This window comes from Myodes glareolus, chromosome 25 (assembly GCF_982192425.1).
Source record: "Myodes glareolus chromosome 25, mMyoGla1.1, whole genome shotgun sequence".
Lineage (NCBI taxonomy): Eukaryota > Metazoa > Chordata > Mammalia > Rodentia > Cricetidae > Myodes > Myodes glareolus.
The window spans coordinates 34,400,207-34,423,430 of NC_142050.1; the positions used below are offsets into that span (position 1 = coordinate 34,400,207).

Below are 23,224 nucleotides of genomic sequence, written 5' to 3' on the forward strand. Positions count from 1 at the left end.
CCATTTTGTCAACAAAGATTAATGCAGATATTCAGCAAAGTGATTATTATAGATTTTTATCTAAGTAATGACATGGTCCACATTGTAGGGAATTTGTTGTAGCTCTTATATCATCATGGGCTTGGCCACCTGCCCAGAAGGCCTCCTCGGTTATGTCAGCTACATGTTAATCAGAAAGAAATTCCCCCTTCCTGGAGCTTCTACTAAGTAGCTCTGCTTGCTTGGACAGAATTATTTCTTCCATTAATAAGATTATTAATTATAATTTCCAGGCAAAAAGAGAAGGATTAATGACCTAGAAGCTAGAGTCGATGGGTCAGATAGTTAAATGCAGTTAAGAGATTGTGCCTTCCCGAAAGCCAAGAGAAAAGATTAGGGTCAATTGGTGAGAAGTTGATATGTTGCAAAGAAGAATGAGCAGAGATTTCTGTCTCGAGATCGTCTATTAACATACAGGGAGGAAAACAAGAGACACTGTGATAACAGAGGACATTGAAGAGACCAGTGGAGGCTTGACCTAGCTAGTTGAAGTCTAAAAAGAGATAACTCTGGAGGATCTGCTTGGGGCTGGACTCTCATCTTGGTTCTGGTTCCAGGTCTTGTGATTAGTTGCCTGGGCAGTGGTAGGCTGAGTGGAACCTATACTCGAACAGTTGGAGTAGACCCCTGCACACTATGGATGATTCTGTATGATGGAAAGGAGCACGGGATGCGAGCTCACCAATAAGAAAAGCGATATACTGGAGGACTGCTTGTGACAGGAATGGAAATATGAAAATACAGTGAGGCGTTCCAGTAGGGTATTTCTTCAGCGAAGATGTTACTATATTATAAACCAAAATAGAGAGCTAGAATCCTAAGCTGTAGTTAGAATAAATGATCAAAGTTCAACACTTCAAAGAAGTAACTCTGTTTTCTCTCTCTCTCTCTCTCTCTCTCTTTCTCTCTTTCTCTCTCTCTCTCTGTGTGTGTGTGTGTGTGTGTGTGTGTGTGTGTGTGTGAGAGAGAGAGAGAGAGAGAGAGAGAGAGAGAGAGAGAGGATTATATATTCACATGTAAGTGTGGACATATGTGACCATGTACTGACCATGTAAATATATAGGCCAGCCGTCAATGTTACATGTCTTCTTCTACCCCCTCCCCCACATACACACATACACTTTTTTTCTTTGAGTCAGGTTCTCTCATTGAACCTATATTTTTCTGGTTAACTAGGGTGGTTAACTGGGAACCCACAATCCTCTCAGTGTTGGAATTATAACTGCCTTTACCATACCCAGCTTTTTGAGTAGGTGCTGAAGATCTGAAATTGGATCCTTGTATTTATAGCAAGCATTTTATCCACTGAGCCCTCCCTGTAGCCCCCAAGGAAGAAACAACTCTGATTTACTAATAGGTCAATCTTGTTAAATGGGGTTGGGCACAGAAAGCTAGTGGGAGGGCGAACAGACAGAGTTACAGAATCTCTGGAAATGATAGTCTTGAGCATCGGAGGAGTGAACAGGTCAGTAGTTAGTGCACTCAGAAGTGCTGACCAATATCTCAAGAGTCACAACATTCTGAAAGTGGACGGGTGATGATAGCCTTGAAGAAGTGGTAGATAATCTAGTATTAAAGGGAAAGAATATCACCTGGCTCTTATTTGACTAAATAGGATGGCTTTGAACAATGAAAAGGAAATGGATCCTCTCCTACCAGAGACTTTTCTTGTCCTGAAAATGAGAGGATGATCAGTCTCCTACAGGTAAAGAAGAGGCCATCCAGTCAGCAGAGCCGTACGGGAAGGCATATAAGGAAGCTGTTGAAGACCATCAGGGAGGGCTGAGGTGCATGAGCAGAGGAAGTCAGTCTGTAGAATGGTGAAGGACGCCAAGAAGAAACAAGACAGAATTACCCACCTCAAGTACAACTTGAAGGACGCCTGGGTTTAGTCATGCAGAGACACAGGGCAGCAGCGTCCTCAGAAAGAAGCTGTCTGTCCGTGGCCCATCACAAGGAGGCCAATTAGAGGGGAAAAGGAGCCAGAAACCAATATATCACAGTGTAGGTGAATCATGTCATTTAGTCATCAAATAACACCAGAATGTGGACATAATTATATTCATTTTTTTTTTTTTTTAGCGATGACAGAAACCCAGAGAGGTGGAATCCTTCTTCCATGCCTGCTAATGCAGTGCTCGGTGCAGAAGCCAGTCCCACATGTCTCCAAATCTTCTTATCCTACGTCATTTTAAAATAATTAATATTGAACTCTGAGTCACAAGTAGTGGTTTAGTTAGCGAGTCAATAAACTCCTTACTTTTTTCTCTAGTTCTTTATCTCAAAAAAAAAAAACAACTATATGCTGAGTATGGTGGTAAATGCCTGTAAATTCATACTGGTAAAGACACAAGGAGCAGGAATCAGGGCAGCTTTGACTAGAGCTAGCCTGGGCTACATGAGACACTTTATATATATATATATATAAAGCATGTTGGGTGGTGGTGCATGTCTTTAATCCCAACACTCTGCAGGTGGATCTCCGTGAGTTCGAGATCAGCCTTGTCTACAGAGCAAGTTCCAGGACAACCAGGGGGCTACTCAGAGAAACCCTGTCTCAAAAAACAAACAAACAAAAACAAAAACAAACAAAAAACAAAACCCATAGGTCCTGCAAAAACAAGTTGACACAACTTCAGCATATCACATATCTAATACTGTTTCCCTTTACAAATGATCGAGTAAAGCCAGGGAGATGGTCTAGAAGATGAAGAACTTGTCTCTCTTCAGACCTACAGAAACAACATAAAAGTAGATCTACTAGCATGTCTATTATCTTTACGATCCAACAGTGAAATCTGAAGCCAAGGCAGGAGATCCTCCACAACTCGTCGGTCAACTAGCCTGGTGTGACACAGTGGTGATCTACAAGAGATCTCGTGTCAAACAAGTGAAAAGTGGGGACCAACATCCAGGGCTAGCTTCTCGCCGAGACAATTTTCTGCATGCACTTACACATCTATTGTAAACGAGCATGCGAGCGCGCACACACACACACACACACACACACACACACACACACACGCACACACACACGGAGAGAGAGAGAAAGACACTGTAGAAACAATTAGCTATCAACATTTAAAACAAAGAGCATCTATTACCTCCTCTATAAGTGTTCGTTATTTCATCCTTAATCTCTAAGTATGGGGAAACACACATATTCATTTCTTCACTAACTTTAAATGTAAAGGCTTTCTGTTATATATGCCTATATTATGAGCCATTAAATCTAGAAAGACGCATACGCGTTTATAGGACAAATCTTTTTCTGCACGGGGAAACATCTGTGGCCCTGTCTCCTGTGAAGAGGTCATTCCTGTGCTTGTCCTTCTCCTTACTCCCCACTGCACCATTCCTTTGCTGTAGTCTCTGCGGTGCAATTGAAAGGCCTCTGACCTTCCTTTGTGTTTGTCTGATTACTAATCCGATTACTAATGAGGCTGAGCATCCCTCCGCTGACCCACTGGCCATGTCTCCTGTCCTGGGAAGCATCTGTTTATGCTTTTCTTGCATTCACACACATGTTTTGACTGGGGTGATGGAGCGCTCTTCTCAACCAGGACAGCCTCGTTTTTTTTTGTAAATGGAGCACAGGCCTCAACGGGGCACAGAGAAAAACGATAGCATTTTCACCTGGGGAAGTGATAGAAGAGACTGAACTAGGCACACAGGGATCAGGAGGGTATCCAGGGCGCTGTGACTGCCTTCCTCCCACAATCCCTCATCCTCTAACAGAGGCGGGTGGAGCCCTTTGCACAGGACCATGTAGTTTCCAGACAGAGCAGATCTTACTAGTACACTCTGATTTTTCGAAAAAGAAACGAAGCAAAAACAGGCTGTGTGCACCAATTGCAAGAGAATACTCTCCACTGTGATGAGATACAGAATGGTAATATTATTGGTAAAGGAGGAAACTGTACAGAGAACGCAGCATGGGGAAGGAAGGGTGGGTGTAGATTTGATTTGAAGCCTCATAAGATACACGGTACAAGAAGGAGAACGGCACTTGAACCAAGAGTAACGAAACGGGAACTGCTAGAGAAGCCGGAAGGAACTGCTAGAGAGGCCGGAAGGAACTGCTAGAGAAGCCGGAAGGAACTGCTAGAGAGGCCGGCAGTCTACTCAAGGGGGAGGTTTACTACTGAGGACCATTAGCACACAGGGGCTCCTTATTCTTCCTCTAACCACATGTGAGGAAAGAGGGAGTGGGGGATGGGAGTGGCAGAGAGGGCAGGAGGAGATGATCTGCCATATTAATTAATACCATCAAAGGGTTGCTTGGGATTTGGGATGGGATGGGAGAAACCGCTCAAGTACTGATATCCAGTGAATGCACAAATCCCCCGTCTTTCTTCTTCCCATCCCCATCCCCATCACTCATCAGCCTAAGCAGGGACCCCTTGAGCAATGCGAGGTGATGTTTCTGAACCTCCAGGTGGCCTCCTGGGACCTATAGGCAGCTTCTGCCTTTCTTTGCGGTCCCAGCCTCTGAGTTTTGCAGCGCATCTCTCCTTCTTGTTCCGGGATTTTCATCCTTTGCGCTGTCCCTTATATTAAAAAGACACTGAGCTGAAATCATAAGTGTTGAATGTGACCGAAGCAGAGTGCAAAATGCGTTCTGTGAGAAGAACCCTGGAGCCGGGGAGGGGGGGGGGGGGGGAGGGGGGGGGCGGGAGAGTGATTGCGGGAAATGAGCCGAAATAGATCAGTGACTTACGTGGGGAGGTGGGTTGGGAGGCTTGAAATGAGAGCAGGACGAGAGCATCAAGAACATATCCAATCATATCTGTCTAATATTTGACACATGATGAATGGATTTTTGTCTCCAATGTGACAATATAAAATAAACATAGCTGTGTCATGTCCTATCATTATTAAATTGAAAATAGTGAGCTAAAGACAATAGGCTAATTTCTCCTCTACTTCTTTTCTGTCTTCTCTTTCCTTCATTCTGTCGTCACACGTGTATTTACTCTGACGATGAACAGAGTCCACTGAAGAGCTAATCCAGTCCTCCACTTTGTGAGAAGAATGGGGGACCAGGAGCTCTGCTCAGTTTGCTGTTTTCTTGAGCTATTAAGCTCTGGTCCTCTGATGTCGACGGTGCTAGGCTCCATTCATTATGGCCAGAATTCGGTTATAGAGAACCGCCCCTCAGAAATCATTCGACAAAACTTCGGAGTAGCCTTTTTCAGTTCAGTAAACTTAAGCGTAGTTGGGCTGTCCTGACACTGAGCATCTCTGTGTTCCACTCTTAGCCTCCACCCATTTCGCCATCTCTGTGGTCTTGCCCAGCAGACCCCACAGAGAACCCAGTAGAGGTGATCGGTTGTTCTCTGCAACAACCTATGAAACGCATGTATGCAAAAATGTGCAAATCCCTTTCCAGGCATAGTCGTTTATTGTGATTTCTTCCCAAGGTCACAAATACCTGAGTTGCACAGGAAGCTTCATTTGCTTTGCTGACATTGAGACTAGCATTTAGTAAAAATCTTTTATCATTTACTTGTGCTGTATGCCCCATCACAGACAGTGGCTGAAATAGACATGCCAACCAAAAGTTTAAACTCTGTACCGGAGCATGTGTCTTTTGCCTTAATTTCCAGAATGAACTACGCTTTTAAAGGCAGACAAAGCAAACTCAGAGGAAGCATGGCAGCACTGGAGATGCTCTACTGAATGTTGGGTCTCTTTGTTGTCGTTCTCTTCCTTTTTCTTTTTTATTTGTTTTTGTTTTTGCTTTGTTTTCAGGTAGTCCTTCTTGGAGTAGATGCGCCAAAAAGGCAGGTGATAGTTGAGACTAGAAATTGATTTCGAGGGAAGGATGACTCCAAACAGCATGCACTTTCTGACCCGTGTCCCTATTCAGTGGTTTTCTGGTTCTCTCACCCGAATGGTGAGACGGGGTGAATGGCGAGCTTGTATCAGAATTGAACTGCATAACAAGCAATAAATCTTAGTGGAGAAATGACCTTGTCTTCCCCAGAAGGAGCTTCCAGAGTTCAGTTGCTTATATCAGTCAGATCAGCGTTGTTTCTTGGAGTCAGGACAGACCATGAGCAGCCACTTTAATAAGCTACCAGAAGGATGTGATCCAAGAGTAGCAAGATGATCTCTCTAGTAAATGAAGAGAGACGTTATTATTAAAACTTTGGTGACCTGTGTTCTAGGAGTACTGAAGGTGAAGTCCCTTTTTAATTGTCTTTTTTTTTTTGTATTTTCATATTTAGGGTCAAATGATGTCATTCGTTCCATAATCACATCAGTTTCCTTCTCCATGTTACCTGTCTTTCTGCATGGTTCCACTGAATTTATGCTATCTGAACTGATTAATTCAGTTTCTTGTTTGGACCCTGGCCTCTTTTCCTCTTCATATTGGTACTTTTTTTTTCTGAAGTCCTCTCTACGTTTCATTCCCGTGAATGGTGAGCTCATGGAATTACAAACAATCTGCTATGGTATAAGATGACTAAACTACAGGGGAAAGGTCAACACCAGTAGAAAAGAAATCTGTTTGGGGTCTAGTTCACTATTGCTCTTCTACTGTGCCTGGTGTTTATGGAAGAGTCTAGACAGCGTAGACTAGAAGAGACTAGACAGGGTAGACTACTTGTGAACGTTCCTTCTTCCAGCGGATCAATAGCAATCAACCCACAAGAAGCACCAGACGATGGCCAAAGGGAAAGGGTACTTAGATATGGGGAGCACTCACTATGTCTTCTGCTGAGTCACTACGAACTACTATACTGCGATGTGGAAGGCTACAACTCCGTCATCCAGAGGCCACCGGAGAGCTAAGCTTCTAGGAGTCCTTCCATCTCTTTCCTTGTTAGTCAAAGGTAGTGTCGTTCCCTGCTGAGCGGCACCCTGGACACTGCAGATTCCCTTCTGGACCGTCTCAGGGCAATCTTTGAGAGCTATATGGTAGGTAGATTTAGAAATTAGTCCAACTGGAAGAATGAAAGCTCTAGGATAAAAAGAAAATTTAGAAATTGAATGTGCAGAAGGTGGAATGGGTGATGTCTGAGACGCCAGGAGAAGGCTGAAAGGAGGCCATTAGGGACTCAGTTCCTGCTGTTCTAACTTAGCACTTCATGCTCTTTCCTTCACCCTTATGCAATCCCTCCATTCAAGAATATACAATTGTTAATTGAATGCCCTGGTTAAAGAAGACAATTTGTAGAAGACAATTTGTATTGGGTAAAACTATGAATGAATACTTTGTAACATTCTGGCATGTAATATTAACTGGTGGCATGTTTGAATCTTTACAGAGCCAAGTTTTATAAACTCTGGAAAGGTACTATATATTTACTCTATAGAAAAGGGCTTTAGCTAGACTCTCATTTCACAAATAGCTTTCTCGCTAACTGCTTCAATTGTTTCCCCCTTTTCTGGAACATTAACTTAAATAGAATAGGTCTTGATCTCGGGGGTAATTTTCATTTAGTTGGGTGTTAATTGTTTTCACAGGTAGAGAGACCCCAGGATATGCCATTTTCACAGTTTCTCCTCTCGCGTTGCCGGTCTCTGTTTCCATCTGGCTACAAGAGACTATTATTAAACATCCATGTTTTCCTTTAACTCCCAACAACTCCTTTTGAGAAAAAAAGCTCTCACCTTTCCCGTTAATTTCTTATGGAATTCTAAAACAAATATCCTGATGGCTTCCTTCACATGTCATGATATTTTGTTTCTGTCATTTTGAAACATTAAATGATTCAGGGTTTGTAATTATGCTTTAGCAAGTGATAATAATATGATGAAAATAATATTTTACCCATTCCATTGATGTTTCAATTTGGTATTTCTCTGTTGCCTTAGAACATATCTAGCCTTCGTCTCTGACTCTCGACCTGGCTATTTATGATTTCCCTAGGAGTGGATACAACTTCGATAGAAATAATAAACCAGCAGAAGTCTTATTGTACATTCCATCTGCATCTTACCCATCAAAATATACCTGAGTTGGGTGTAATACAAATAGGCAGAAGCAATAGAACAGAGATCCACATCCAATTTGTACTGTTAAATCAGTAAACATTAACTTCTCATGGTTTGGAGTCTGGAAAGTCTACCATCAAGATACTGTTGCTGGGTGATGGCCTTCTTATTTTATTATCACCTGGTAGATGCTGAAAAGAGAAAAGTACCGTTCGCTTCATCTTACTCCAGCAACCCCAAGAGGAGAATTGACAAACAGTGTTGTGCAGGGAAGTCATTGCATCCAAATGTGGAATGTGTTTCAAGCTGTAGAATGGCATTAGAATATCAGCTGTGGCTTTTATGTGTGAGGAAAGAGAAAGAATTAATCCATAGCCTCTTTATTTAATTCTTTGGTTTTCTTTGCTTTCCTTTTAATGTACTTTTTCCCCCTCTCTGAGCTGTTTGCAAGATGAACTTTAGTATAAATGCACTGTTTAAGGGGAAATGCCAACTCTTAGTCATCTAGAAAAAAATACTTCACTCTGACCTAAGATTAAAGCATATAGATAGCAACAGGGAGCCCAGATTGGAAATAGATCTAGTTTCTGAATCCTCCATTACCAATAGATAAAATAGATGTCCGTGGGCTTATTGGTAGCAACGGGAGATGGGAAGTCTCCCCCACATCATCTACCTCTTCACTTCCTCTCTTCCCAGAGGGTTTTAAGATTACTAGTGCCCTAATTTTCCCATTACCAGAACATCCCAATATTGCCCTTTATTGTTAAAGAAATGGGAACTGCAAACACATCCACCCCAACCCAAATCCCTTCGCCTATGGCTCCATTGTTATTTCCTAAGAGGATTTCCTTAAAATGTGAACTGAAGTAAGAGATCAATATAGCCAGGAGACAGAAAAATGGGATCCTATAAAGGTTATTTTCTTTTTATTGTTATCACCTTAACTCAAATTTACCAGAAGGTGTGGACGAGCAGCTGGCGATGACCTACCTCCCTTCCCCCTGACACCTCACCAGTCACTGGAGAAGCCTCACTTGGAAGCTGCAGTTAAAGCCATCTGGGGGTGGCTCTGGGGCCCACTGTTCAAGGAAGCTGGGAAATGTTCCCTCATCCAAGTCTCTGCAGCACCCAAGAAGGAGGCGCGTGCTTTGGTCCGTGTCTGGCTGCTCCTATCGACACAGAATGAGCATTCCACTTCACTGTGAGTCTGTCAGGCAGTCTAGCAAGCAGGAACTCCCTCGGGGAAGGAGAATGTGGGTGACAATGGCTGCCTATATCCTGCCAGTGTGTCTTTGGATGCAGCCCACTTTTGTTGACACGAAAAGCACTCACAATATTTTGTTGTTGTACTTTTCCCAGAAATAGCTCTAGCAACCTGGAGACCTCAGAGTTCACAACTGGTGAAAGGGTCAGCAGGCAGTTTGGCAGATTGTTGACTTAATGGTTCAATGCCCCCACACATGCACTGAAAACATTCAACAAACCAATAAGCAAGCAAGTCAGAGAGAGAAGATGGATCTACTGGCTTGCTCGGCAATGACACCTTTCATATTGTGAAAACATGAGATTATCATTTTTTTTCTTTCTTTTTTTTTTGTTGGCTATTCTTCAGAGATATCTGAAAAATGAGTTAAGATCTGTAACTAGTAGAGAGTGACCAGAGGAAGACATATGGATGTGAAAAAGGCACAGGACAAGTGTCAGGGCCACATCTCTCCATAAAGCAAAGAAAGTCTGTTCATCTCCCAGGCAGTTAGCAGCTTTATTTATGTTTGTTTTCTCTTATTGAACATATTAGATGTGCTACATAACTCAGCAAAATAATAAAATATTACGGTGTCTTTGTACCTTTGTTTAACGAATAACATATTTTTTCTTGTCAGGAGTCACATCATATTAAACCTAAACCACTAATTAGTTAAACAGTTTATCAATTCAAATATTTTTGATTCAAATCACTAAGAAAATTGGACACGTTATAAGTCAATTTAATCCAATTAGTGAATTTTATCAATTGACCATGTAATTTGGATAAATTCCAATTTCTTACTGTGGTTGTTTTCATTAAGGAACACATTTTGAGATGGCTTACACTGGTGTGTCATTTAAACTTTTTTCTGTTTTTTGAAGAAGAATTTGGCAACTTTTCCCGAGCAGTACATTTCTGTGGTGCTGGGGATGAGTCAGCTGGAAGGGAAATCAAGAGGATCCCATCTTGGAGCAGGTCAGAGAAGAAATTCAGTGATCAAGCAGAAGTGTTAGCAGGCATGCACACTTTGTCCCTGTCAGAAGCAGGGAGGCCAAAATCCTTGGTCTATCGTTCCGGTGGCTTTGTAAATGTCCGGATGGAGAGAAGGGAAACCTGTTCTTTCATTGGTTTCTATTTTTGTTTTTTTTTTTCTCATGCAATAGCCAGCTTTATTCAGAGCATTGGTTTCTATTTTCATTAGAAGGAGAAGAATAAAATCTGAGAACGAGAAATGGTAAGAACATCACGGGGATGGGGAGAGACCCTACACTGCCCTGCTAGGGCACACAGGGAGCAAACAGCTCCCAGCTGAAGATGCAATCTCTTCAGGGGACATTGGTGTTGTGACTCCAGGGCTTCTGCTTTGGCTGTATGCTCCTCATCACAGTCTCAGAGACGCATCAGTGGGTCCTTTACATTTCAGAAACACCTGGAAAGGGGACTGAGAGGTGAACTTCGTGTTGTGCCCTGGAGACCTTGAGTGTGCTCTTGGACAGACACCCATGTGTGAATAATGACAGCCCGCTTGTCTTCCTTTCCCCTCCCTGCCCTTTGCGTCCTCTCATCCACACATCAGAGGCTCTCTCCAGTTTCTTCTCTTAGTATTCCTCTTCCACTTTCTTCCCTTTTTCTTCCATGACCTCTTTTCCTGACTTGTTGTCTTTACTAATATGAACTCTTATTGCATTCTTCTGTTAGAAACAGAGAAAGGCTTTGGCAATTCACCCACATACACACACAAAAAAAATTAGTGCAAGTTATAAATCCATGCGCATGTACTGCTGCTGTGTAAATTCCCACATAAAATAGTCTCAAAGCATGGATTTAAAAGAAGCTATGCTCCTCTGCCCAGTACAAGCAAAGTAATTATAGTGGAAGAATAGTAAGAAACATATTGTTGAAATCAGAGTTCACTTAGGAGCAACTGGTCCCAGAATAGTCAAGTCATCAGGTCCATGGTGGCCACCAATGGAATGGAAATAGACAGAGAGGTTGGTGGGTAACTTATAGAGAACTCCCTAGAGTGTATGTGGGAGCTGTGTCTACAGTGACAACAGGGTCCAAGCTCTACGTCTTTCCATTCCAAAGATTTCAGAAGTGGGAGAAAAAAGCAGCAAACTGCACACTCCGAAAGTCAAGAATGGGGCCAGTTCCTAGCAGCTGCACATGGTAGAGGAGCTACCTAAATCCATTGTGAGGCAGCAGCTGAGAGAGAACAGACCACAATGCAAAGGGTAGAGGAGGTGATACCCTGCTCTCTCATCTCAAACTCCCAACCTATTAAGTGTGCTGCTCTTTTATCTTTTCATATTCAAAGGTTGAACTGAGCCTTCGGTTTAATGGTGGTGGAGAAAACTGGATAAAGACGCGCAATTTGTTTCTGAAGGAGTAAGAATCGCACCACGTTTGGGTCAGTGTATGGGGCAGGGGAGACTATCAATTCTAAAGGCGGGCTTCACCTGCAAGAGAATCGCATAGCTTTGGGAATGAATTGCAGCTTCTCTGGAATAAGAGCTGGAGGAGGTCTAATAAACACACTCATGCAAAGTGCTGCCTACGCTAGCGAAAGGCCTCAAGGACTCACAGTTCACTCAGGAAGGATCTAAGCGCTTAGAAGTCAACAAAATATTTTTCAGGGCTTAAAATAACATTATTCTGGGAGTTAATTGCAAGTATAATTCTTCTTTGAAAGAACATAAGGACCAGCAGATAAACTCGAAGACAGACGTTGCAGCAAGGGCTTGATACAGTTATGATCAAGTGTGTTCATTGATGTTTATGAAGAAAGACATTCACTAAATTTAATGGAACTAGATTGGAGAAGTTCTGCCTGTGTAAGAATGGGAAGGAGACAGAACTGAGAACAGGGCGGGAGAAGGATTTCCTTTGAACTAAAACTTTGTCTCGGAGTTCAAGAGAAAACAAACGAACCAACCAGTAAGCAGGAGCTAGGAGCTCCTGGGAACCTCGGGCATACTCTAGAGCAGCGTTTGGATGGGACCCAGCTAATACATGCACTGTAAAGGTCTCCAATGGATGCAGATGTCTTCCCAGAGATGAGTTGTACCAGGATGTATACACAGGCTTGCAGTAACTTCAGATCCTCTAGCAGGTTCCAAACGTTGTGCTAGAATCAAGCTTTCCTTCTAGCAGACATTTAATCTTCTCATTTCCCTTCCCACAACACAGCTAGTTGGATCTATGTGAGACTATAGGTCTCTCTCTCTCTCTCTCTCTCTCTCTCTCTCTCTCTCTCTCTCTGTGTGTGTGTGTGTAATTTTTCCCCAGGCGCACCAATAGGGGAAAAGTGAATTCTAATAGTAGGATGTTTTTATTAGAATATAATTTTCAAAAATATTATTATTTGTTAATTGCATACACTCTAAGAAGTGAGTGTATATGTACATACTGATGAATTTTTAAAAGAAAATTCAAAACCAACTTCCGTACAAATATATTTACATACTATGGTCATTAAATTGTATACATTTCCTTTAACTTGTTCTTATGCTTACAGGCTTAGTAGACAAGAAGGAATGAGTAAATGTCAACACTGTGTGACCACACGATGCTTAAGTCTGGAACCTTTACATTTTGATCCTTGAAGGTTTAAGAGCCCAGAACAAAAGAGTCCTCAACTGTCTGCCTACAAAGTACCAGAAAATAGGAGACTAGTCACACTGCTAAAATACTTCTCCATTCTGTGTCCAGTCTCCCAAGAAAAAAAGCAGATTTCTGCTTCCATTTCAGACAGAAAAGGAGAAGTCCCTTGGAGAACTGGTACTCCCTTTAGAGGCTGCTGCTGGGATATCTTTCCCCGAAGTCTGTGTCACAGGCAGAGATGGCCCACTCACTGTGCCCCCCATGATGTCTCTCAATTTCCCCATCTCCTCTTTTGTCCAGTGGAACAACCAAAACCTCATAAAATAATAGATACCAGTGTTTTAGAGTAACTAAAACTGCCTACTTCTAACTTAGCTTTGTTTATCTTCTGAATTATTTTTTGCCTACATTATAATGAATAATTACTTTCTAGGTAGACTAAAGCCTTGCAAATACTGGGAAGCTTGTTGCGGGGTTCATGATGGACATAATACCAGGAAAGTTATTCATAGTTTAGATCAAAACGATGCAACATATATGAAGGGAACTCTAAGGCAAGGATTGTATTAAACTACAGAAACAGATGAATTGATGCAGGAAATCACTATTATATACCTGTATAATGAAATAATCCGGTGCAAGCACTATTGGTGTTTAAGGTGATATAAACTACTCAGTCAAAATCCTTTCAGTCATCCACCTAATGTGATGTCATATATATATATCACATATATATATATATATATATATATATATATATATAGTAATGATGATAGAATTAAGTTAACCACTTAGTGGTCAAATGTTTTCACTCAAAACTATTTGAGAAATGCAGATTGTGTAATATCTAAGACGATATGCATCTTCTAGATTCTGACATGCAAAAGTTGAGAAAGTAATGAATGAACTTTGTATTATGGATTTATCACTCCTTGATAACAGAAAATTGGTAATTTAAACAAAAGGACATTTTCAGAGAAAATGGCCAACCTATTTCATTGTTCATAAAGCACAAGAGACACACAGCAATTTCTGGTTTATAAAGCAATTGTTTAGAAAATGAAGCAATCTAGAGCTAAAATGATGACATCGTAAACGATCTTGATGAAGTCTTAGCTGACACAAACGTCAATATAAGAAGAGATGTCCTCCTAATTAGCGCCCCAGTGTAGTCTTTTCAAATCAGTGTCAGTCTCAGTGACAAAAGCCATAAAATAAAGAAACACAGCTTAGGCAGATGCATAGAATAATGTGGTCTGGTAATACAAATTCAGTTCCCGGCACCCAAATCCTGGACAGAGAGAACCAATTCCCCCCGGTTTTCTTCTGACCCTCCCGGATGCACTGTTGTATATATACTTTTCCCACATGCAAGAAACATAATTTTTTAAAAGGGAGTTTAGATCACATAGTCAAAGAGATACAAATGGCAAATAGTAAAAAACTTGTAAGAGACAGATTAAGATGCTGAGAATATTTGGGAAGAGGTATGTGTTCATGAGCTAAAATGTGCTATAAAAGAAGATGCTGGGGAGCTAGGTGTAATGGTGCGTGCCTTTAATCCCCCACACTCAGGATGTAGTGGCAGACAGATATCTGAGTGGTGTCCCGTGCCCCCCACCCAACCCCCAGCCTGGTCCACATAGGGAGTTCCAGGAAAGTCAAGGCTACATAATGAGACGTTGTCTCTTTTTTTAAAAGGTTAAAAAAAAAATGCCAGGTGGGGAGCTAGGGACACGGGGAATGAGGACTAAACTCCTTATATAAATTTATGAAAGTGTCGAAGAACCAAATTTTTATAATATTACTATAATTATCATAAACCCTTAATATAAAATCTGGGCTACCACAGAAAAAGTCTTTGGTATGCACAGAGGGGAAGTTTCCCAAGTGTGGTGAGATAAGCCAGACTTACAAACACATTGCATGCTTTTTCTCAGACACGAAACTTTGGGAGCAAACTGTGGACAGGAAGCTAAAGGAGGAAGTTGTAAAACTATAGAAGAGTCAAGGGGAGCAGGAGGTGAGTAAGAGGGTGGTAAATATGACGACTTCGTATGACATACAGTACGAAAATGTCACAATGAGTACACGACTTTATACAATTAATGCACGATAATTTAAAAAAGTAAGAAGGGAAACACGGTGTCAAAAAATAACCTTCATCCTGTGTTTTACCAAGAAGTCCAAAGAAAAGCTTCTGCTGTGAAGGGAAGTGGAGCTCAGATGACATTGTTTTTCCTTCACCGTTTTCTATGACAGAAAATACACTATTAGCGGGGAAGGGCAGGATATAACATTTGATGGCAAAAAGGAGACATTAGCACAGAAAAGCCTTGGTGGTTTGGATTACTATCTCTGAAAGAAAAGGGGGTTAGCTGATTTTGTTAAAAACCGCTGAAGTTCGGACAGTATGCGCTACCTGGCTTCAGTTCCGCCAGCGCTGCAGACTCCATATGCTCTTACTTGTGCTTTGCTTTCAGCAAAATGATGGCGGTGGGGGACTTCCGTTAGCAGCCGTGCTTTGGCCTAGTGAAATAAAGGGTGCAAAGCCGTATTACTTACCAGTTTCAGCTTCTATTGCTTCATAAATTCCTGCAACTTTAGTCATTAGAATTTTCCCATTTTTGAAATTATTTTGAGTAAGAAGATAAACAGGACATAAAATAGAAATGAATATACAGCTGACAGCATGTCACTTCTAGCCTTCTGGCCTGTTTAAAATTCATTTTTCCCTAGAAAGACACAGTTGTGCATATCTTCTGGAATTATTATCTTTTTAAAGAATAGCATATATAATTAATTTGTAACTTGTTTCAATAGCAATATAGGTGTGTGTGTGTGTGTGTGTGTGTGTGTGTGTGTGTGTGTGTGTGTATGTGTGTGTGTATCTACCAGGATATGAAAAAAATCTTTCTATTTTGGTTTGCCTACTTGTTTTTCAGGATTTTACAATGTATCCCAAGCTGAACTTGAACTCACTGTCTAGCCCATGCTAACCTCAAGCATGGTTATTTTTGCCTCACCAACCCCAGCACTGGAACTACAGATACTCACCATCATATGCAGCTGGGAGAAAAGATCTTCACTATATTTTTAGTTGAACTTAAATCTAGATACCAAGATTATTTATTGATGTGCCTACAGCAACAGTGTGGAAAATTCTTAAGACTTCTTCTAGGATGAAATTTTGTATAAGAAAAATGATGCTTCAATAGTTTATAATTTGGAAAAAATCATTTTAAGCTTACAGGCTGGTGATCTGGACTTCTGACTCAAGTTCCTTCTTTAGACCTGGGCTGCAGTCAGCAACATGTTTTGGATTAGATGCACAAGAACTAGACGTGGTGTGAAATTCCTAAGGAAAAGTCATTCCAAACCTCCTCACTCTCCAGACCGACATAGTGGAGGAGCACTGTATCTCCTGTGCTGTTGAGTCTAAAGAGCCGGGTTCTCTGTTCTGGGTTCTCTGTCTGAGCAGACTAGGGAGAGGACAGGAGAGGTTCAAGTGAGGCTCAGCCCTGATCCAACAGGCTTATCCACAGGACAGAAATTAATGACCTTCGGAGATTCTCTACCCAGGTGTAAGGTTTTATCTCTTAGTACTTCCTGAGACCTTTGATAACAAAATGGAGAATTTGCAATTTATCAACAAAGTCAACAGAGGCTGGAACAGGAATGGAATCTTAGTGGATCCAATCCAATTGATATTATAAAGCAAACACGTTTAATTCCAAAAACAATGGAAAATACTGATTCCCTGGGTACATAAAAATGAACCTGGCTTAATTACTCACATAGAGAAAAGTTGGATATTTCTGAAGACGAAAGCAGATAGATGTATTCTTCTGGATATACAGGAGGCTTTTCCAGCCTGAAGACTTGGACTTGGTTTGCTCCAGAGGTGATCCACGACATACCTGTAGAGGTGATCCTGTTTTTTTCTGCTAACGTTTTTTCCTGGCATTGCTGTTGGATCTGCCCTGTCTTCCGGACTCGGCAACCACAGCTTCTTCATTTCTTTGCCTCCTTTACTTCTGTCCTCCCGCTGAGCACCATGCTACCCCCAGGACTATAAGTATGTTAAGGAATCTCCTATAATGTTCCCTCTTTCACAATACGACCTCCTGCTTGTCTGTCTCCCAAGAATTTCCGTGGGGCTGGAGAGATAGCTAAGTAGTTCAGAATACCAACTGTAGGGAGGTCAGTGGTGACACTCACCTTGAATCTCAGTACTTGGGAGGCAAGGACAGGTGGATCTCTGAGTTTGAGGCCAGCCTGGTCTACAGAGTGAGTTCCAGGACAGCTGGGGATACGTAGAAAAACCCCGTCTCAAAATCAAACAAACAATAAAAGAATGCCAGCTGCTCTTCCAAGAGATCTGAGTTTGACTGCCAGCTTGAAACTCCAGCTCTAGGACATCTGACAGCCAACAACTTTTTCTTGCCTTTGTGGGCACTCTGATCACATGGACACCCCCCACACACACACACACACAATAGGGTTAAAAAACAGAACTTCTGTATTATTCTACATCTGTTCTAGATTGCAGATTGCTTGCATGCACACACTCACACACACACTCATTCATGCACACACACACCATCAAAGAAAATTGAAAAGGAAGAAGCCTGGTCATTGTGTTCATTGTTTTCTTTTTTAACTTAATGTGCGTGTGTGTGTGTGTGTGTGTGTGTGTGTATGTCTGTGGGCAGTAGCATGCGTGTGGAGATCAGACACCATTATCAGGTAGTCTTCAAGCACTGACTTCCACTGTGTCTTTTGTTTAGTTTTGTTTTGTTGTTTGAGGATTTTTTTGTTTGTTTGTTTGTTTTATTTTTGAGACATCTCTCACTGTCCTGAAACTTTAAAACGTTCTGTCTAATTTCTTCCAGTTCTACAAACTCTCTTTGACATTATAGTTTGCTGTCTCTTGTTTGAAGTAAGGCAGCTCCTGCTTACGGTGTAGTCTGATGTCACAACCTTGCCTTCGGTTCTCCTGTCCCTTTGTGATGTCCTGGCTTATGACTCAGCCAGTTATGACCCTGAAACTCCTTTGCTCCTACCTCATAAATCATCCCACCTTGAATCTTCTACATGATCTCAAAACCTGGCCATTGATTTCACCGCTATTGGAAGGCTGCTCTGCCCATGCCTCGTCCTTGTTCTTCCTCTTCTTAGTGCTTTCTTCTGTTGTCTCGATTCTGACGAGTTAGCCATTAACATCACATGATCCTAGGTCCTTCCTTCTCTCAGGGTTTTGCCACCATTGTGTGTTCTCCAAGCACGTCACCCCCGCTGTAACAGGACTCCACAGCTTATCACACCAAATCACTCTTTCAAAAACCAGTTCGCTCTATGAGATGAATGTACATTCGTCATCTCAGGCTGATATTCAAGATATAATAGACTGAGCAGTTTAAACTCATGAGAAGAGATTTCTCTCATGGTTCTAGAGGTCAAGAAGTCTTAGACTCCATTGCAGATGAGAGTTTTATTCCTGACTTGCAGAAGACTGAGTCTTCACCAAGCCTTCAGGGGCAAGAGAGAGGGAAAGTAAGCCTTTGCTGTCTCTCTGGAGAAAGGCTCTAACTGCTCAGGAAGCTGCCCAGCTCCCTCATCATGCATTCATCCAAGACGAATTACTCTCCAAAACCACCATGTCAAATACCAATTCCTGGGCTTATGACTTTAACATATAAGTCTGGAAGAGATACAAATCTCTAGTCTTCAACGAACTTTCAAACTTTGTTTATTTTAGCTTATTTATCTTCACTTACCTCTGCCCTTCTTCTCAATAAGTCCTTGCATCCGTGCTTTCTTCCTGATGCCTCTGTTCTCATGACCTCCTTACTAGCCTGGTCTCTCTTGAATTTACAGAAATCTTACTGATTTCCATGACGTTGCTGTTCTTCTGTAATGCTCAACTTGTGTATTTTCCTTAACTGCTTGTCTGCACGCATAGAGGGGAGTGGCTCTGTCACCGCTACACTTACACCGAGGTTCTCTTGGAATGTTGAAATCATATCTTGAATATTTTCCCAATGAACAAGTCAGGTCTGGGAAAATAATTGGTGGCTACATTTCTCTTCAGACCATCCTTCACCCCAGAGTACTTCACGAGTGTCTACTTTGGACTTCCAGTTAAATACTCTTTTTCTATCTCATTTTAACTCTCCCCAACACCTGAATGTCAAGACCTCTTTTGGAAAGTCTTGATGTTTTCCTTTATCTTTCTAACTATACAGCTAGGATCTACCTCACTCTGGCTTACGAGTCACTCAAGAGCTATGGCTTGTGCCTAAATGTCAACATTTTCATTCATGTTTCAGTGAGTAACTGAGAGCTAGAGTAAACGCACAACATCCCTTCAACTTCCTCCAATTTCAAAACATCCCAAGGAGGCAAAAGACAGAATTAGACAACAATTGATTACTTCTCTTCCTCACTGTCTTAGCCTGGTGTCTGACAACAGCAAGCACTAAATAATTGGGCTGAGTGAAGAATGAACTAATTTTCGAGACGAATGTTGAAAGCAGTCAGCATAGAAATGGGAATCCATATAGGCAGACTTCGGATCTCTAACCATCTTCAGTAAGTCCTTCACTTTCTAGAGGATGAATGGAAACTCATGGATACTAAAATGCTTGCCTTCAACAAACAAGAGTGGCCAACCCAGACAAGAGCTCAGACCAACCCTACCCCATACATTCCTTTATCCACAGTCTGTAATTTAGAACTCACAGATTAGAAGAGTTTCAATGGGCAATTTAGTGACATGTGGAAATATTTGGGTGAAAATACAGTAAAAACATAATAGCTGTGACAAGATCCTAGGTAAAACTGTACTCCAGAGGGCAATTTACTTTAGAATGAGGAGAAGTGAGAAGAAACGAAAAACAGAAGGGAGGAGGGAAGGAAAGAAGGATGGAAGGAAAGAAGATGGAAGGAAGGAAGGAAGGAAAGAAGGAAGGAAGGAAGGAAGGATTGAGGGAGGGCGAGAGGGAGGGAGGGAGGGAGGGAGGGAGGGAAGGAGGAAGGAAGGGTGAGGAGGATAGAAAGAAGGAAGGAATTCCCAGCTTTCTTATATGATTTTAGTAAAGATCTGCATTCAAACTAAAACGCCAACCAGGAGCACCTTGTATTCCAGCCAGGATCTGTTTTTTATTTTTGCCGCATCCGCTCCTGCATCTGTATTCTTGTCAATCTCTGAAGGGCTATAGGGAGTCGGTGGGGGTAAAAATCTCTGAACTCTCTGACAGTGGCTGAACCAAAATAACTCTCCAAAAACTGCAGCTTGTTTACATGGCTGCAGAAAGGGCAGACTGCTTTGACAGGCTTGTTACCCGCTGATCTGATATTTGAACCATATGCACGCTGAGACTTGGAGGAATGGCCAAAGCAGACAGTTGGGGGGATAACAGCCTGACACTGTTCCCCTGACTTTTCTGCTGAAGTTTGATAAAGGCCATCTTTCAGAAACACATAAATCTACTTACAGACAGAAAAAAAAAAGTCAAGGAATTCATTTTCTTTATGTGAGAGAGATTGTGTGTTTCCTTAAAACCTCTTCTACGCCCACCTTTAGGGGAAGTTGCTGGCATCCTTGTTCTTTCCAAGGTTGTCCCATATCTTCTCTTTTTCTTTGAATCCCTGCCTTGTTTCATCCAAACTAGAGGATAACAGCGCCTATTCCTTTATATATCTTGTTTTCAGAAACAATACCCTGTGGCGCTTCCATTATTTATTTTTTTTCTCCTTCTGTCAGTGACACAATGGTCTGCTGCTTGCCAAGAACTCTGCTTTTCCAAGTCAGTGATTCCATTTCCTACAGCATTTTCTCAGCGTTAATTGTGAAACAGAAAAGAAGGTGGATGATTGTTCGGCCACACGGTAACTGGGCTGCAAATTAATCCTGCTGGCCGTTGGAAAATGTTCAAGATGAACGCGCTCTGAATAGTTGATGAAAGCAATGGCCTTGATCATGATCCTGATAACGTCAGGGGTGAGTGTGATGGTTCACGCCAGCTGACAGCCAGAGAACACCTAGAATCACCTAGGAGACAAGATTCCCGGCACACCTGTAAGGAGTACCTAGATTAGTTTCCTATCGGGTATAATTGAGGAACAGTCCTTATTGGGCTAGATGATGTGAAAAGACCCACCCTGTGTGTAGACAGCACCGTTTCTGTGAGCTGAAGCTCTAGACTGAACAAGCTGAACACAATCATTTACAACTCTTGCTTCTTGGCTTTCATGTAAGATGATCTTCTCAAGTCCCTGCGGCCGGGACTTCCCCATTATGAAGGACAATAATTTTGAACTTTGTACCACAATAAACCATTCCTCCCTAAGGTTGCTTCTGTCGGGATATTTTGTTGCACTGATGAGGAAAGAACTAGAACAAGAAGAAGAAAGGTGCCAGTGATGTGGTGACAGCAACGTTTGCCTTCACAGCTGTCTTAACTTTTTGATTATTTTCTGGTATTTGAGCACCCCACATCAAAAAGAGGTACAGAGTCAGCGAGTTTCATATGCTTATATCACCCAAGTAGTCAGTGCATCAACCAGGATGTTCTTCCTAATATTTCCCTCAGCTCCTGCTGAGTCTGTCCCCGAAAGGGTTAGCATGGCTTCTCTCTTCAGGTTGGTGCATTTCAGGTCAGAACTTACACTCTTCATTCATTCTGCAAATAGCTATTGCACGCCTTCACCAAGGGATGCTGCAGAGCTAAGCAGAGGAGACGTGATGCCTTTCCTGAGTTGTAATTGAGGACACAGCTTTGTAATCTCCAGTTAACATGAAGAAGTCTGTTTGGATGGGCGTACATAGCACAGGCTGGAAAGAAGAGGGACAAACAACTTTTAGTAGAGCAAGGCAGAGAAGGTATGGAGACAAAAGTTCAGTAGGAAGCTATCTGAGTAGGAGAAGCTCAGCCAAGAAAGTATCTGGCCTGAGAGCCTCTGCATTGCTCCAGAGAATGACTCAAGGGAGAGTGTGACGCAGGAGAACGCAGTACTGACCTCAGAGAAGCATGAACACTAAGCAAACCATCACCCGGCAGTTTTTAAGGGTCATTCTTTGTAAGATTTTATTCTTTCTTTAGTAGTTTTAACAGAAGAATGACATGCTTAGCTGCTAGAAATATAATATCACTGAAAAGCCAAGGGAGAGGATTCAATAAGAGTGAGTGGCCTTTGAGGGTAGAATCAGCTAGGGCTCCGAACCAGAATGGAGCAGTGGTGAGCAAATGTAGGGCTGAATATGTAGTATGGAAGACAAGGATTCAGTGAGACACTTTTTTTTTTTTAAATGTAGGATCTAAAAGTTACTGAAACACTGGACTAAACAGTACAAATCAGGATGTGGTTTGTTGTCCCATTATTAAGCATCAAAATTACGTACTTTAGATCCTAAGAGTGAGTTAGAATTGATAACGTTTTGCTTAAGTGTAAGGGTATAAGGTGACATAGCAGAGAAGCACTATCACATCACTCTCACAAAAGGCAAGTTTCCTTGGTGACTCTCGTGTTGGGGTTGCTCAGTTTACATTTACAAGGATTAACCTTTCTTCCATTTTTTCCCTGGAAAAGTGGAGAATTAGATATGTCTCATAGTCTCGCCCCACTCCACAAAAAAAATTAATTTTGGTTGGAGACATACATAAATTCTGTCACCTCAATACAGAACACAAAGGAAGAGGAGAAGAAAGACAACAGGACTAAATAGTAATGAACGAGTATCCCAGAGTCAGAGTAGAAGTTAGAGAGAGCCGGGTGGTGGTGGCACACACCTTTAATCCCAGCACTCCAGAGGCAGAGGCAGGCAGATCTCTGTGAGTTCAAGGCCAGCCTGGTCTACAAGAGCTAGTTCCAGGACAGGCTCCACATCTATAGAAAAACCCTGTCTTGAAAATAAACAAAAAGCCAGAAAGAAAGGCTTACCTTTGAGGTTGGAAAACTAATCTAAGATAAAAATAAAATGAAACAAAATCAAAACAGAAAAGTCATTACAAAAAAGCATTTCCCAAAATTAAAATGTTATTTTTCTCTGTCCCCAAACAAGGTCTATGGCATCAAGAGACAGCTTTTGTCATTTTAATAGAAGTACTATCATTTTCCATTTGCTTTATCTCTTCCCACTGGCTTCAGTCTTCTAAGTTGGTTAGTATTTGAAACAAAGCCAATGTTAGTGTTCATACTAAAAAAGCCAATCCAAATAAACAAGGCAAGTCAATAGAATATCACCACTTATCACTTTCTCCAACCATATTTGGTCAGCGCGAGATGACGGCAGTGCAGGTGAGGATAATAATGTTCTTGCTCAGACCAGAAGGAGAACATGTTGGGATGTGTCTGTGTGAACACACAGAAAGATTTTCT

At 41.8% G+C, this 23,224-nt stretch overlaps 1 protein-coding gene across 3 annotated transcripts in view; it reads left to right on the top strand.

Moving 5' to 3' along the window:
• Chrm2 (cholinergic receptor muscarinic 2) overlaps positions 1-23,224 on the top strand; it is a 122,813-nt gene that overhangs the window by 66,386 nt on the left and 33,203 nt on the right. The window contains exon 3 of one of the 3 annotated variants that reach the window (XM_085683851.2): positions 14,782-14,864. The exons of the other annotated variants lie outside the window; for them this stretch is intronic. The gene's annotated coding sequence lies outside the window, so the exon portion shown is untranslated. The remainder of the gene's footprint in view (positions 1-14,781; positions 14,865-23,224) is intronic. 3 annotated transcript variants of the gene reach the window in all.